This window comes from Saimiri boliviensis, chromosome 21 (genome assembly GCF_048565385.1).
Source record: "Saimiri boliviensis isolate mSaiBol1 chromosome 21, mSaiBol1.pri, whole genome shotgun sequence".
NCBI lineage: Eukaryota > Metazoa > Chordata > Mammalia > Primates > Cebidae > Saimiri > Saimiri boliviensis.
Genome location: NC_133469.1, coordinates 13,162,044 through 13,174,240, shown reverse-complemented (window position 1 = coordinate 13,174,240; position 12,197 = coordinate 13,162,044). Strand labels below are relative to the sequence as shown.

Genomic DNA, 12,197 nt, shown 5'->3' with positions numbered 1-12,197 from the left:
CCAGCTAATTTTCAAATTTTTTTGTAGAGACAGGGCCTCGCTATGTTGCCCAGACTGGTCTTGAACTCCTGATCTCAAGCGATTCTCTCACCTTGGCCTCAGAAAGTGCTGGGGTTACAGGTGCGAGCCACCGCACCATACCTGGCCTGATTTTGTCTATTTTCTTTCTTTCTCTCTCTCTCTCTTTCTCTCTCTTTTTCTTTCTTTCTTTTGAGAAAGAGTCTCACTCTGTTGCCCAGGCTGGAGTGCAATGGTGTGCCATCTCGGCTTACTGCAACCTCTACCTCCAGGGTTCAAGCGATTCTCCTGCCTCAGCCTCCTGAGTAGCTGGAATTACAGACACCCACCACCACACTCGGCTAATGTTTGTATTTTTAGTAGAGACAGAGTTTCACCATGTTGGTCAGGCTGGTCTTGAACTCCTGACCTCGTGATCCGCCTGCCTCGGACTCCCAAAGTGCTGGGATCACAGGTGTGAGCTACTGCGCTTGGTAGATTTTGTGATTTTCTAACTGATCAGTGTCCTCTCACCTTCCACCATGGCCATCTTCCCAGGAGATCTCTGGAGTTCCACCATTACGGTCCTCCCAGAAACGCACAGCGGGTACCTGGCAGGGGAAACTGCTTCATATCCATCACCTGCCCTTGAATCTATCAGCCAGGAGCTGAGCTGCTGCCTCACGGCTGAGTGTGCCCACAAGAGACCCGGCTCTCTGCCTAGAGTCAGGCACACAGTCCACTGAGCTCTGCTATTCCTTAGGCCCAGCACTGGGCATGGGGCAGAGAAACCAGGATGCTTGAGGCCCAGGCCCTGTCCACACCGGGACCAGGGACACATCGATGCAGTGTGCTGTGGGAACCTACATCGGGTGGCGGACACCCCTCACGCTGCCTGGAATCAGGACACGTCACAGAAGATGGACGGTCGGCTGGGTCTTGAGGACCGAGCAGGAGTTCAGTGGAGAGGGTGCTTCAGCAAGGAAGCTGCCTGGGTGTGCGGTTATGAAGGCCTTTGGGGACAGGAGGGGTGGCCAAGGTGGGAGTCGGGGAGGCAAGCTGAGAAGGCTCTGTGGGCTGCTGGTCAGAGGCGAGCTGCCTCAGGAATCCCTTACTGCCGTCCATAAGGCATGTCCCACGCATGGGGCTGACTTCCTCAAGCTGGGAGGCAACACCTCTCTGTAATCATCAAAGCAACATCTTTGAGCCATCCTTGAACCCAGGAGGTTGAGGCTGCAGTGAGTCATGATCTCCAGCCTGGGCCTCAGTGTGAGACCCTGTCTCAAAAAAAACCAAAACAAGAAAGTGGACAAAATCTCAAGATTTTGCACAGAGTCGCCCTCTCTAGCTGTCTTTCTTCGCCAGCCTTGTCAGGGGGACGGGGCATGGCTTAGCACTCCCATTTTACAGACGAGGACTCTGAGACCTAGAGAGAGGAAGGCGCTTGCCCAGGGCGGCCAGCTAGGTTGGTAGAGCCGGGCCTGGAATTTCCCTGACTCCGGATCCCAGAGTCTAGAGGTTGTAGGGGGCGCAAGCCTGGTTGCCCAGTCCCTCTGGGGTGGGGACGGTTCTGTAGGACCAGATGGGGTGACAGTTAGGCCCAGCTGCTGGGGAGCCCAGGGCTGATCACCGGTGCCCACGGGGCCTCGCCTGGGCAAGCCCTGCTGGGCTGGCACAGCCTCTGAGGCCAAGCTGGCTCCCCCAGTGCAGTGGGGGTGGGGGTGGGAGCTGGCCTCGGGGAGCGGGCGGGACTGGGTGTCGGATTTGTGTTTCCACTTGATTTCCTCAGTTGTTTTCCAAGAGCTGTGGCAGGATCCTGAGGGGAGGGGCGGAGGTGGGGACGCCACCGGAAGGCGCCAGGGCCCTGATGCCTGCCCCCCATGTGACTCGGCTGACTGACGACAGTGCCGCGTGGAAGGGCCTCGAGGCTTCCGCCCTGTGCTCGCCGGGTGAGGGCGTGACGTGGACGAGGGCACTGGGCTGGCGCTGGGCGGCTCCTCGTGACCCACGCTGTCTCTGAGTGTGCTGCCCACTTGGGGCCCCAACCCCTTTGATTCTGGGAGTCAAGAGAGGCCGTGACCGCCACTGACCCCGATTCCCTGCACCATCCTAGGGGTCAAGTGGCTGGGGCCAAACCCGGACAGGGCGGGGTGCCCCACCACCTAAGACGTGGCACGGCCCCTCGGTGTCTTCCCGGCTACCCTTGTCAGCCCTCAGCCCCTTCTGCCTCCTCTGCTCCCACTCCCACCGTGTCAGCCTCATCACCTCGACACCTCTATCTGTCCTCCAGCTCCTCGAGCCCGCTCCCCGTCCCAACTGGTGGTGGCTTCCGCCTTCCAGGGCTGCCCCGGGCTCTCACTGGGCCCCGGGTCACAGCTCTTCCCTTCCATGCACCCCTGAGCCCCAGGCCTGGCGGCCTCCCCAGCCTGTCACGGAGGAGTAGGGTCAACCACTCCTGGCTTCGGAATCTGCGCGGCCACTTCCTGGCTGCGTGGCAGGTCCCAACCCTTCTCTGGGCTCCAGCTTCCTCCTCCGAGAAGCAGGGGAGGGGATAATGCAACCAGCAGCCTCCGGCGCTGGCTCTGAGACCAGAGTGCCCAGGACAGGAGGGGTGGGGAGGCAGCGGAGGCGCTCAAAGGAGAGCCCGGCCACTTTGAGTCGGAATCCCAGCGCTGACACCAGCTGTGCAGCCCTGGACCTCTCTCTGAGCCTCAATGTCCCCCTCTGTAAAATGGGGATAATGATAGCAGCTTCCCCTTGGGACAGAATGAACAAATCCCAGGGGACACCCGTCAGCCTGGGCTTTCTGGAGGGGGTTGTGCCTGCGAAGCTCGGAACAATGAGTCAGAAGCAGCCAGCAAAGTGGGGGCATGGCTTGAGCAGAGGCCAGACGAGAAACCAGTTGGGAGCTTTCGGCTGGGAGTGGTGGGAGGTGAGATCCGGGGCCCTGGCCTAGGAAGGGCTGGGACTTTACAGGACACCACCCCAACCTCCCCATCCCATCTTGCTAGCCAGGGGGCTGACGTCCCTCCCTGCTCCCCAGGCAGATTCCCTAGCCTTCCCTTGTGCTGGTCCTTCCACCTACGAGCTTTCCCCGCACCTCTTGGCCGCTGCAAATCCTGCCCATCCCTCCATAACACACACAGTGTAGGTCTTGCTTCTTCCAGGAAGCCTTCCGTGCTCTCTGTCATAGCCATCTCTCTCTCCCGCTCTGTCTGTCTCTCTCAGTCGCATACCCTTCTGTGGCATCGCCTGTGGCACAGACTCACCGCAGTGGGTTATTCTGTAAATGGTGCACGTCTGGAGCCCATTAACTGTTAACAGCAGGAGCCTCTGAGGGCTTTACACCCAGTCTGGTGTGTGCACGCCCTCACCTTGCCTGATACTCAGCACCATCCTATGGGACCAGGGGATGAGCCCATTTGACAGATGAGAGTGCTCAGGCCTAACAGGCCTGCCCAAGGCTCCGCGGCAAGTCAGCGGGGCAGGTGGAAGTCAGGCCTCGCTGTCTTCCCTGCCCAGGGCAGGGGGCCTAGCAGGAACTCGTTTCCTTTCTGTTCATTTGCCGTCCCTCGGTCTAGCCTGGTCCTGCCTCTGGGCCGTACAGCCTCCCTCTCCTGCCCACCGGCCTTTCTGCCATCTGAAGCCCCTGCCACCATCGCTGCTTTCTTCGTGACTGCCCCACCTCACTCTCCAGGTGCTGCCTGACACTGCAGGCACTTCATACGTGTCTGCTTCATAACCACGGCTGAACTGAGGCACCACCGAGCCACTGGAGCAGCAGGGGAGCAGGGAAGCCCTGTGGAGCAGGTGGGAGGCGCTGCCCCGTCCCAGCCGGGTGACCGTGAGTTGCAGCCTCATGTCTCAGAGCGCCCTTCCTGCCCCTGAAGGGCAAGCTGCCTTCTTTTGATGCACCCAGAAAGCTGCAAGGTGGGTGTGGTTTTACTGATGAGGAAACTGAGATTCTGGGAGGCCAGGGACCAGCCTGAGGTCGGTGGGGGGTGGGCACTGAGCCCCTGCTTTTCTTTTTTTTTTTTTTGAGACAGAGTCTCGCTCTGTCGCCCAGGCTGGAGTGCAGTGGCAAAATCTCGGCTCACTGCAACCTCTGTCTCCTGGGTTCAAGCAATTCTCTTGTTTCAGTCTCCCAAGTAGTTGGCATTACAGGCACCCACCACCATGCCCGGCTAATTTTTTGTATTTTTAGCACAGAAGAGGTTTTGCCATATTGACCAGGCTGATCTCGAACTCCCAACCTCAGATGATCCGCCCGCCTCAGCCTCCCAAAGCACTGGGATTATAGGCGTGTGCCACTGTGCCCTGCTGAGCCCTGGCTTTTCTAGGCTATTTGCTGAGGCCATGGCATCATGAGGCTGGTGGGGCAGGGAATGTCCTCAGAGCCCTTTGAGAAGCTTTAAAAACTCCCTCAAGGCCGGGCGCGGTGGCTCAAGCCTGTAATCCCAGCACTTTGGGAGGCTGAGGCGGGTGGATCACGAGGTCGAGAGATCGAGACCATCCTGGTCAACATGGTGAAACCCCATCTCTACTAAAAGTGCAAAAAATTAGCTGGGCCTGGTGGCACGTGCCTGTAATCCCAGCTACTCAGGAGGCTGAGGCAGGAGAATTGCCTGAGCCCAGGAGGCGGAGGTTGCGGTGAGCCGAGATCGTGCCATTGCACTCCAGCCGGGGTAACAAGGGCGAAACTCCGTCTCAAAAAAAAAAAAAAAAAAATAAAAACTCCCTCAAGAAGAGACTTCCTTCTATGCAATTAGGGCAGTCCACAGGCCAGTTTCCCCTTCAGGGGTCTGGGACCCCCGTTAGTGAACTGCCCCCACGGGCAAGGCTGCTCTCCTTAGGAACCTGTCCTAGAGAAACAGGCCCATTCTTAGCACATACTAGATGCTCAGTAAACACTTACCGAAAGAATGATTTGGATCTCGTTTGGGAGGGGTGGGAAACGGGGGAGGAGTGGCTGCAAGGGATGGGAGAGAGGGGTTAAGGACGGCTGCAGCCAAGGCCTGTGGGTCTCTCAGCTTCTGACCTTGACTTCCAGAGAGTCCTGTTGCGATGGAGCTCAGACAACACCCCCCCAAACCCCTGCTCACAGCCCCTAAGTGTCCCTCATGTCGAGCCTTCCCCCAGCGTTCAGAGCTGGGTCCTCCAACGCCACGTGTCTGACTCCCTGTCCCACACACTGGCCTCCTGGCTGTTCCTAAACTCAACTGCACATTCCCTTCCAAGCCTTTTGTGCTGTTGCCACTGGCTGGAACGTTCTTTCCCCAGATATCCTTCCTCGCAGGGGTCTCCTCTGACCACCGTATCTAATATAACCCCCCTCCCATCTCTCTCCACCTTCACCCTGCTTTGTTTTTTATTCTGGAACTCATGGCTACCTGCTGTTAGCTTGTAGGGTTACTTGTATACTGTCCATCTTCCTGAGGAGAGAGGAGAACATCTGCCCTGTGAGGGCAAGGCGGCCTGTTACGTCCACTGCCATAGACCCAGAGCTGGAACGGTGCTGGGCACACGGCCGGTGCCCAACCAGGGGAGGAAGGAAGGAAAGAAGAAGGGAGGGAGGGAGGGAGGGAGGGAGGGAGGAAAGAAGGAAGGAAGCATGGATCTCTTTATTCTCCTAATGAGCAACCATACTCTTTTTTATGTTATGTTATTTTATTTTTAAGAGACAAAGTCTCACTCTGTCTTCTAGCCCAGAGTGCAGTGGCACAGTCTTGGCTCACTACAGCCTCAAACTCCTGGGCTCAAGTGATCCTCTTGCCTCAGCCTCTTGAGTAGCTGGGATTACAGGTGTGCACCACCACGCCTGGTTAATTTTTACTTTTTTTTAGAGAAGGGATCTTGCTATGTTGCCCAGGCTGGTCTTGAACCCTTGGCCTCAAGCAGCCCTCTGCTTTGGCCTCCCAAAGTGCTGGGATTACAACTGTGAACCACTGTGCCTGGCCTCTTCCTATCTTTTCTTTTTTACATGGAGTCTTGCTCTGTTGCCCAGGCTGGAGTGCAGTGGCGGGATCTCAGCTCACCACAACCTCTGCCTCCTGGGTTCGAGGGATTCTCCTGCCTCAGCCTCCTGAGTAGCTGGGACTACAGGCACATGCCATGTGCCACCACAACCGGCTAATTTTTGTATTTTTAGCAGAGACGAGGTTTCACCACGTTGGCCTGGATGGTCTCGATCTCCTGACCTCGTGATCACCTGCCTCAGCCTCCCAGCACTTCCTAGCTTTCGTTCATCTAGTGCCTCCGATGTGTGGCCCTGTGCAAGGTGCTTTTTGAACTCGTAGCCTCAGCAGAAGGACAGAAGCTCACTTGACGCAGGTTGGCTGGAGGTAGCAGGGGTCATCAAGGCAGCCTGTGGGAAGCGCCCCAAGCACAGGAGGTGCTCACGAACAGCAGCTGCTTGTAGAACGCCTTGCCTGTGATCAGATGGCCTCTCTGGTAGCCTGAGAGCCAGTGCTGGCGGGGTAGAAGGTGGGGGAAGGGGAGAAGGCTTGGGTGGGGAAAGAAGCGATGTGATTAAATGTTAGGAAAAACGTTCTGACAGGCATACTGTGCAAAGATGGAAGGGACAAGCTCCCTGTCGGCATCAGGAGGACAGTGGAGGCCTGGTGGCCCTGGGACCACGACCAGCTTTGGGACCTGAAGCCAGGGGATGTGAGGATTCAGAGGGTGTCCTCTTGAGGTTAGGGTGGGCCAGGCCCTGAAGCTTGAAGCAAGCTGCTCCCGGGAAAGGACCAGGCCGGGCCAGGCAGGTGGAAGCCATGGCTCCGGCCGGGTCACAGGGAGGCTGGGGTTTGACTTGGCGGCCATGATGGGCTCTGGACCCGGGAACCACAGGGAGACAGGACGGGATGGGCGGGTTGGGAGATCTGGCCGCCCAGGCCCCAAGTGTGCCCTCGCTCCTCCCTACCTTCCGCCGTGGCCTCGGGCCCCTTGTGCCCGCGCCCATGGGGTTAAGTCTCTCCCCGTCTCTCTCTGCTCCGAGTTGTTTTCCAAGGGAGGCAGAGAATGGGTCTCTTGTTACCAACATGGCTTCTGGGCATTGGGTAATGCGCTCCTCTTCTCCCGCCGCGCCACAAAGGGACCTTTTGTTCCCCTCCCGGCCCCTCTCGCTGGCTCTTCCCGGCCCCCCACCACCCACCCACCTCCCTCCTCCCCACGCCGCCGGCGCCCGCACCCCGGGGCTGCGCGCGGACCGTGGCGGCCACCGCGCCCTCCCTCTGCCGGCGCCTGCACGCGCGGCCGCCATCTTGTCCGCGGCCCTCGGGGCGGCCGCGGCTTCCCTGGGGCTCGCGGGGCCGGGGCGGTCGCGGGGGGCTGCTGGGGCTCCGCAGGACGTCCCCGGCCACCTCGCTCCCAGGGAGCAGCGGGGCCCTCCCGCGCCCAGCCTCCGCGCCAGGCGCCTCCCCGCCCTGGACAGGACGCGACCCTCCGCCGTCTCGTGTCCCGCGGCCCGCGCCCCCCGGAGGGCGCAGCTCCCGCCCGAAGACTGCGGGGATGTGCTGGGACCCGGCCCCTCCAGAAGGAGCCCTTTCCGCACCCGCTCCCACCCACGGGAGCCACCAGACGGGGCTGGCCCCCACCCCCCGCCACGCAAAGCCTAAAACCAAACGTACCAGAATTTTCGGAAACTAAAACGCATTCCCGAGGTGGGGATGTCAGGAAGGGGCCACACCACGAGGTGTCTGCCCTCTGGGGACACAGTTTCTGACCACTGTCCCTGCCCACGTCCCCTCATAGCCCGGCAAGGTGGGCGGGGACGGCTGATGATGCCGTTTTTCAGATGAGGAAACTGAGGCACAGAGAGGCTCCGCAGCCAGGACTGGGCGCTCATCCAGATGACTCCAGCGCGGATCCTCTTTTTCCAGGGCAGCCACCCCCGCCTTGAGAGAGCTGGTGCCGCGGGAGGGGAGGGATGGAGGCCTGGGCAGTTCACCTGGGCCCAGGGGCCAGAGCCCTGGCAGGCTGCGCTCAGCTGCTCCCGCCCCTCCGCCAGCTCTGCCTCCGCAGAGGCACAAAGGAAGCACCTTGGCGTCCCAGCCGGGCACAGACACCCAGAGAGGAAGCCTACACACCTGGCACTGGACTGGGTGGAGGGCAGGGGCAGGGCCAGGGCCACTGAGTTCAGCGAAACCCTGGCTGCCTTCAAGGAGGGCAGGCAAATCAGTGAAGAGCACATGTGTTGCAAGAGGGGCCTGAGCTACCCAGGAGCTCCAAACCTGAAGTTGGGAAAGGAAGGCTTCCTGGAGGAGGTGACTGTGAAGAAAGCCTCAAGAGACAGTAAAAGCTCTGCAGGCAATGAAATTGAGAAATGGGGTCAGGCGTGGTGGCTCACCCCTGTAGTCCCAGCACTTTGGGAGGGTGCAGTGGGAGGATCTCTTGAGGCCAAGGAGTTGGAGACCAGCTTAGGCAACATAGGGACGCCCTGTCTCTACAACAGATTTTAAAATTAGCCAAGCATGGTAGTGTACGAAGGTGGTCCCAGTGGTCCCAGCGGCTTGGAAGGCTGAGACTAGAGGGTCACTTGAACCTGTGAGGTCGGAGCTGCAGTGAGCTGAGGTCACACTATGGCACTCCAGCCTGCACTCCAGGGAGACCCTGTCTCAAAAGAAAGAAGGAAATTGAGAAAAGGGTAGGGAAGCAGATATGAGTGGCAAAGCTGGTGAGGAGAGGCCCCTCAGGCTATGGGCTGGAGCACAGCGTCTGGCCACGGTGGTGGGAGAGCCAGCAGGAGGAGGAGTGGTCAGCAAAGCGGCCATAGAGGTCAGCAGGGGGGCTCCTGAGGACCAGGGGTGCCCTGGGAAGGCAGGTGGACAGGACCCTGAGGGCAGTGAGGTGGTCACTAGAGGATTTCAAGGGAGTCAGATTTGTGTTGTAGAAAGATCGTCACCATATGGGCTGGCTGTATGCCTGTCTTGTTTATTACTGTTTTCCTAGCACCTAGCTCAGTGTCGGCACACAGTAGGTGTTCAGTAAGTGTTTTGAATCAATACACAGGTGCCAGCGGTGTATCCAGAGGCAATGGGTAAGCCCTACCGGGGGTCCTGCAGCTTTAGTTTCCTCCTTTGTAAAACGAGGACACGGGCACCTGCCTTGTGGGCGTGTCGTGACAGTGAAGGGAGCATGAAGGCCAGGTCTCCTCATATAGTCAGCTGTCCTGCACATGATCAGCGCTCCATAATGCCAGCTGTTATAAAACACGTGGAGGAGGCAGGGCGCGGCCTCACGCCTGTCATCCCAGCACTTTGGGAAGCTGAGGCGGGCAGATCACCTGAGGTCAGGAGTTCGAGACCAGCCTGACCAACATGGAGGAAACCCCGTCTCTACTAAAAATACAAAATTAGCCGGGCGTCATTGCAGGCTCCTGTGATGCCAGCTACTTGGGAGGCTGAGGCAGGAAAATCACTGGAACCTGGGAGGCAGAGGTTGCGGTGAGCGGAGATCATGCCACTCGCTACTCTCCAGCCTGGGCAGCAAGAGTGAGACTCCTTTGTCTCAAAAAAAAAAAAAAATCGTGGCAGATGTGCCAAGGGGGAGCTGGGGGTAAGGACCCTGGTCAGGCGTGATCAAGTCAGCTAGGGGAGAGAGAACACGGTGACGAGAGTGATGCTGATCAAGGGTTGAAGTTCTTCATGTGTTTCATTCATGTCTCCTCAACACAGTGGAGGAAGACTGCGCTGTAGTTACCCCCTGTTTTATTTTCCAGGAGGCGGCAGCTCAGAGAGGAGTGACTTGCCTGAGGCCCCGTGGCCAGTGAGTGGTGGATGGAAGTACACGGAACCCCACAGCCAGGCTGGTGACCAGTGCTGGTGGCAGGGACTGATCAGGGCAGCTGCCAGCGCGGGGATATGAGGACGCAGTCCAGACTGATGGGCCAGATGGCGGGGGGCAGGCACAGGGGGAGGGAGGTTTCAAGTATGCCCCTTAGTTTCTGGCCCAGGTGACCAGGTGGAAGGTCATTCCATTTCCGGAGTGAGGGACACAGCAGGACAGACAGGCTTGGGGAGGGCCTGTTGGGATGTCTGGAGTCTAGGAGAGGATCCGGGAGGGGAGGGCGGAATGAGCTCATAGGGTAAGTAGAAGGCGTGTGGGCGGTGGAAGGGCTCCAGCCCCCGGAGACCCAGACAAGGTCAAGTAATAAGGACAGTAGACGTTACATAGCCTTGACTCTGTGCAGAGCTCATCCTGCATCCCCACGTTAACTCACTGAACCCTCCCAGCTAACCATTATCAAATTGGGGGCACCATTATCACCCCCATTTTATAGATGGGGAAACTGAGGCAAGAGAGGTTAAGTCTGGAATGTTGGAATAGTCAAATCTGTAGAGAAAGGAACGTAGGTGAGGGGCTGCCTGGGGCTAGGAGCTGAGAGGATGGTGGCTAATGGATACAGGCTTGCTTTTTTGGGGGATGAAGATATTCTAAAATGACTGTGAAGATATTGCACAACTCCATGAATTTGCAAGAAACCACTGAATGCTTTAAATATGCGAACTGTATGGGATTCGAATTTCACCTGAATACAGCTGTTACCCAAAAGCAAGAGAGTGAAAAAGAGAATATTTGTACCTGGACATTTTTGCCCTGGGTGACTACGTCACCTCAGGAAGCAGTAAATCCTAACCACCAATTTTTGGAGGCTTGCTGCCTACGACGTTGGGGAGGGTTTGGGGAGGGATGGGATGGGACAGGGTCTCAGCTGCTCTTTCTGGAGAAACACGGGCCCAGCCAGCAGATCACCCAGAAGCTTGGTGCCCCAGCCTCTCCTTCTCAGGTCCAGGAGCACACAGTGGCCACCTTCCTCCCAGTCCTGGTCTCTGCGGGTCATGGGCTGGAGGCCCAGGATGATGGTCACACTTGGGCTCCTCCCTCCAAATCCCAACGGAGACTGGGAGGCCCAGGCTGCCCTGGTGCCCAAGGGCTGTGCCGACCCAGGGGCCGAGACCGACCTATGGCCTGTGCCAGGATGGGGGCTGTGACCAGGCTCCAAGGGCCCTCTGGGTGGGAGCCAGTGGGGGAACGAAAAGAGGAAGGGAGAGGAGGTCCGAAGGCCTGCGCCGCCCGACCCACCTGGAGGGGTCGGACGAGGAGCTGCGCTATCCAGGAGGGTGGGTGGCTAGCAAAGTGACCTGGAGCATCGACGAGGAGAGGGTTTGGGAGAGTGGCTTCCCATGCTGTGGAAGGGTCGAGAGCATTCAGGAGGGAAGGAAGCACACAGACCTAGTAGACAGTTCTCTGGGGAAGCTGAGCTGGGAAGGAAGTGGGGGTAGAGCACTAGCTGTTGTTTTCTGGGCTGAGAGGAAGGAACGGGTAGAGGAGAGAAGAGTTGCTGATCGCACAGCAGAGGGTGGGCCAGTGGAACAGGACCTCCTGCAGAGGTGGGGGTTCTGCGGCTGGGTGGGGCCCCCACTCCCAGGAGGGCAGTGGGTGAGGGGTGGTGGGGGTTGAGAGCTGCAAGGCTGACTGCAGGAGGGGAGACTGGGGGGGCCTCTCCTCTGCAGTAGAGGAGGGGTTTGGGGGTGTGGGCTTCTGGGGGTTTGCGGTCTCTACTGAAGGCCCCAGAAGAAGGAAGCCTTGGGGACCAAAAAGGGTGGGTGGAGCTGGGAGAGGACCCGCATGCCACTGCTGGGCTGAGTGGAAGTCCCCGTCTGTAATGGCACGGTACCAGCTCACCACAACCTCCGCCTCCCAGATTCCAGCGATTCTCCTGCCTCAGCCTCCTGAGTCGCTGGGTTTACAGGCATGTGCCACCATGCTTGGCTAATTTTGTATTTTTAGTAGAGATGGGGTTTCTCCATGTTGGTGAGGCTGGTCTCAAACTCCTGACCTCAGGTGATCTGCCCACCTTGGCCTCCCAAAGTGCTAGGAGTACAGGTGTGAGCCACTGAGCCCAGCCTGCAGCTCAATTTTAAGGGATGCTTTAGAGCTACTGTCTAACACAGATATGACACCCATGGGTTCTTGTTGCAGGGCACACAGATGCTCTGCTGGCTTGGTGGCTCTGATGACCTGATGCAAATGGCAGCTACATTTGTATGACACTTTGTTAAAGCAAACTAGGTATAAATAAAGATTCATGCCCAAAGAGCTCTATTGCAGTGTGTCTGATTGTGAATAACTAGCCACAATCTTAATCAACAGGAGAGGATTATGGCCAGGTTTGGGGGCTCACGCCTGTCATCCCAGCA

The 12,197-nt window shown here is 58.3% G+C and overlaps 1 long non-coding RNA gene across 2 annotated transcripts in view; it reads left to right on the top strand.

Annotated features, from left to right (window-relative positions):
• The window catches only part of LOC141582562 (uncharacterized), a 72,779-nt gene extending 60,582 nt beyond the window's left edge, over nucleotides 1–12,197 (top strand). The window contains exons 2-3 of one of the 2 annotated variants that reach the window (XR_012515434.1): nucleotides 3,695–3,927; nucleotides 9,716–12,197. This is a non-coding gene — a long non-coding RNA (uncharacterized LOC141582562). The remainder of the gene's footprint in view (nucleotides 1–3,694; nucleotides 3,928–9,715) is intronic. The other variant, XR_012515435.1, reaches the window with a different exon arrangement.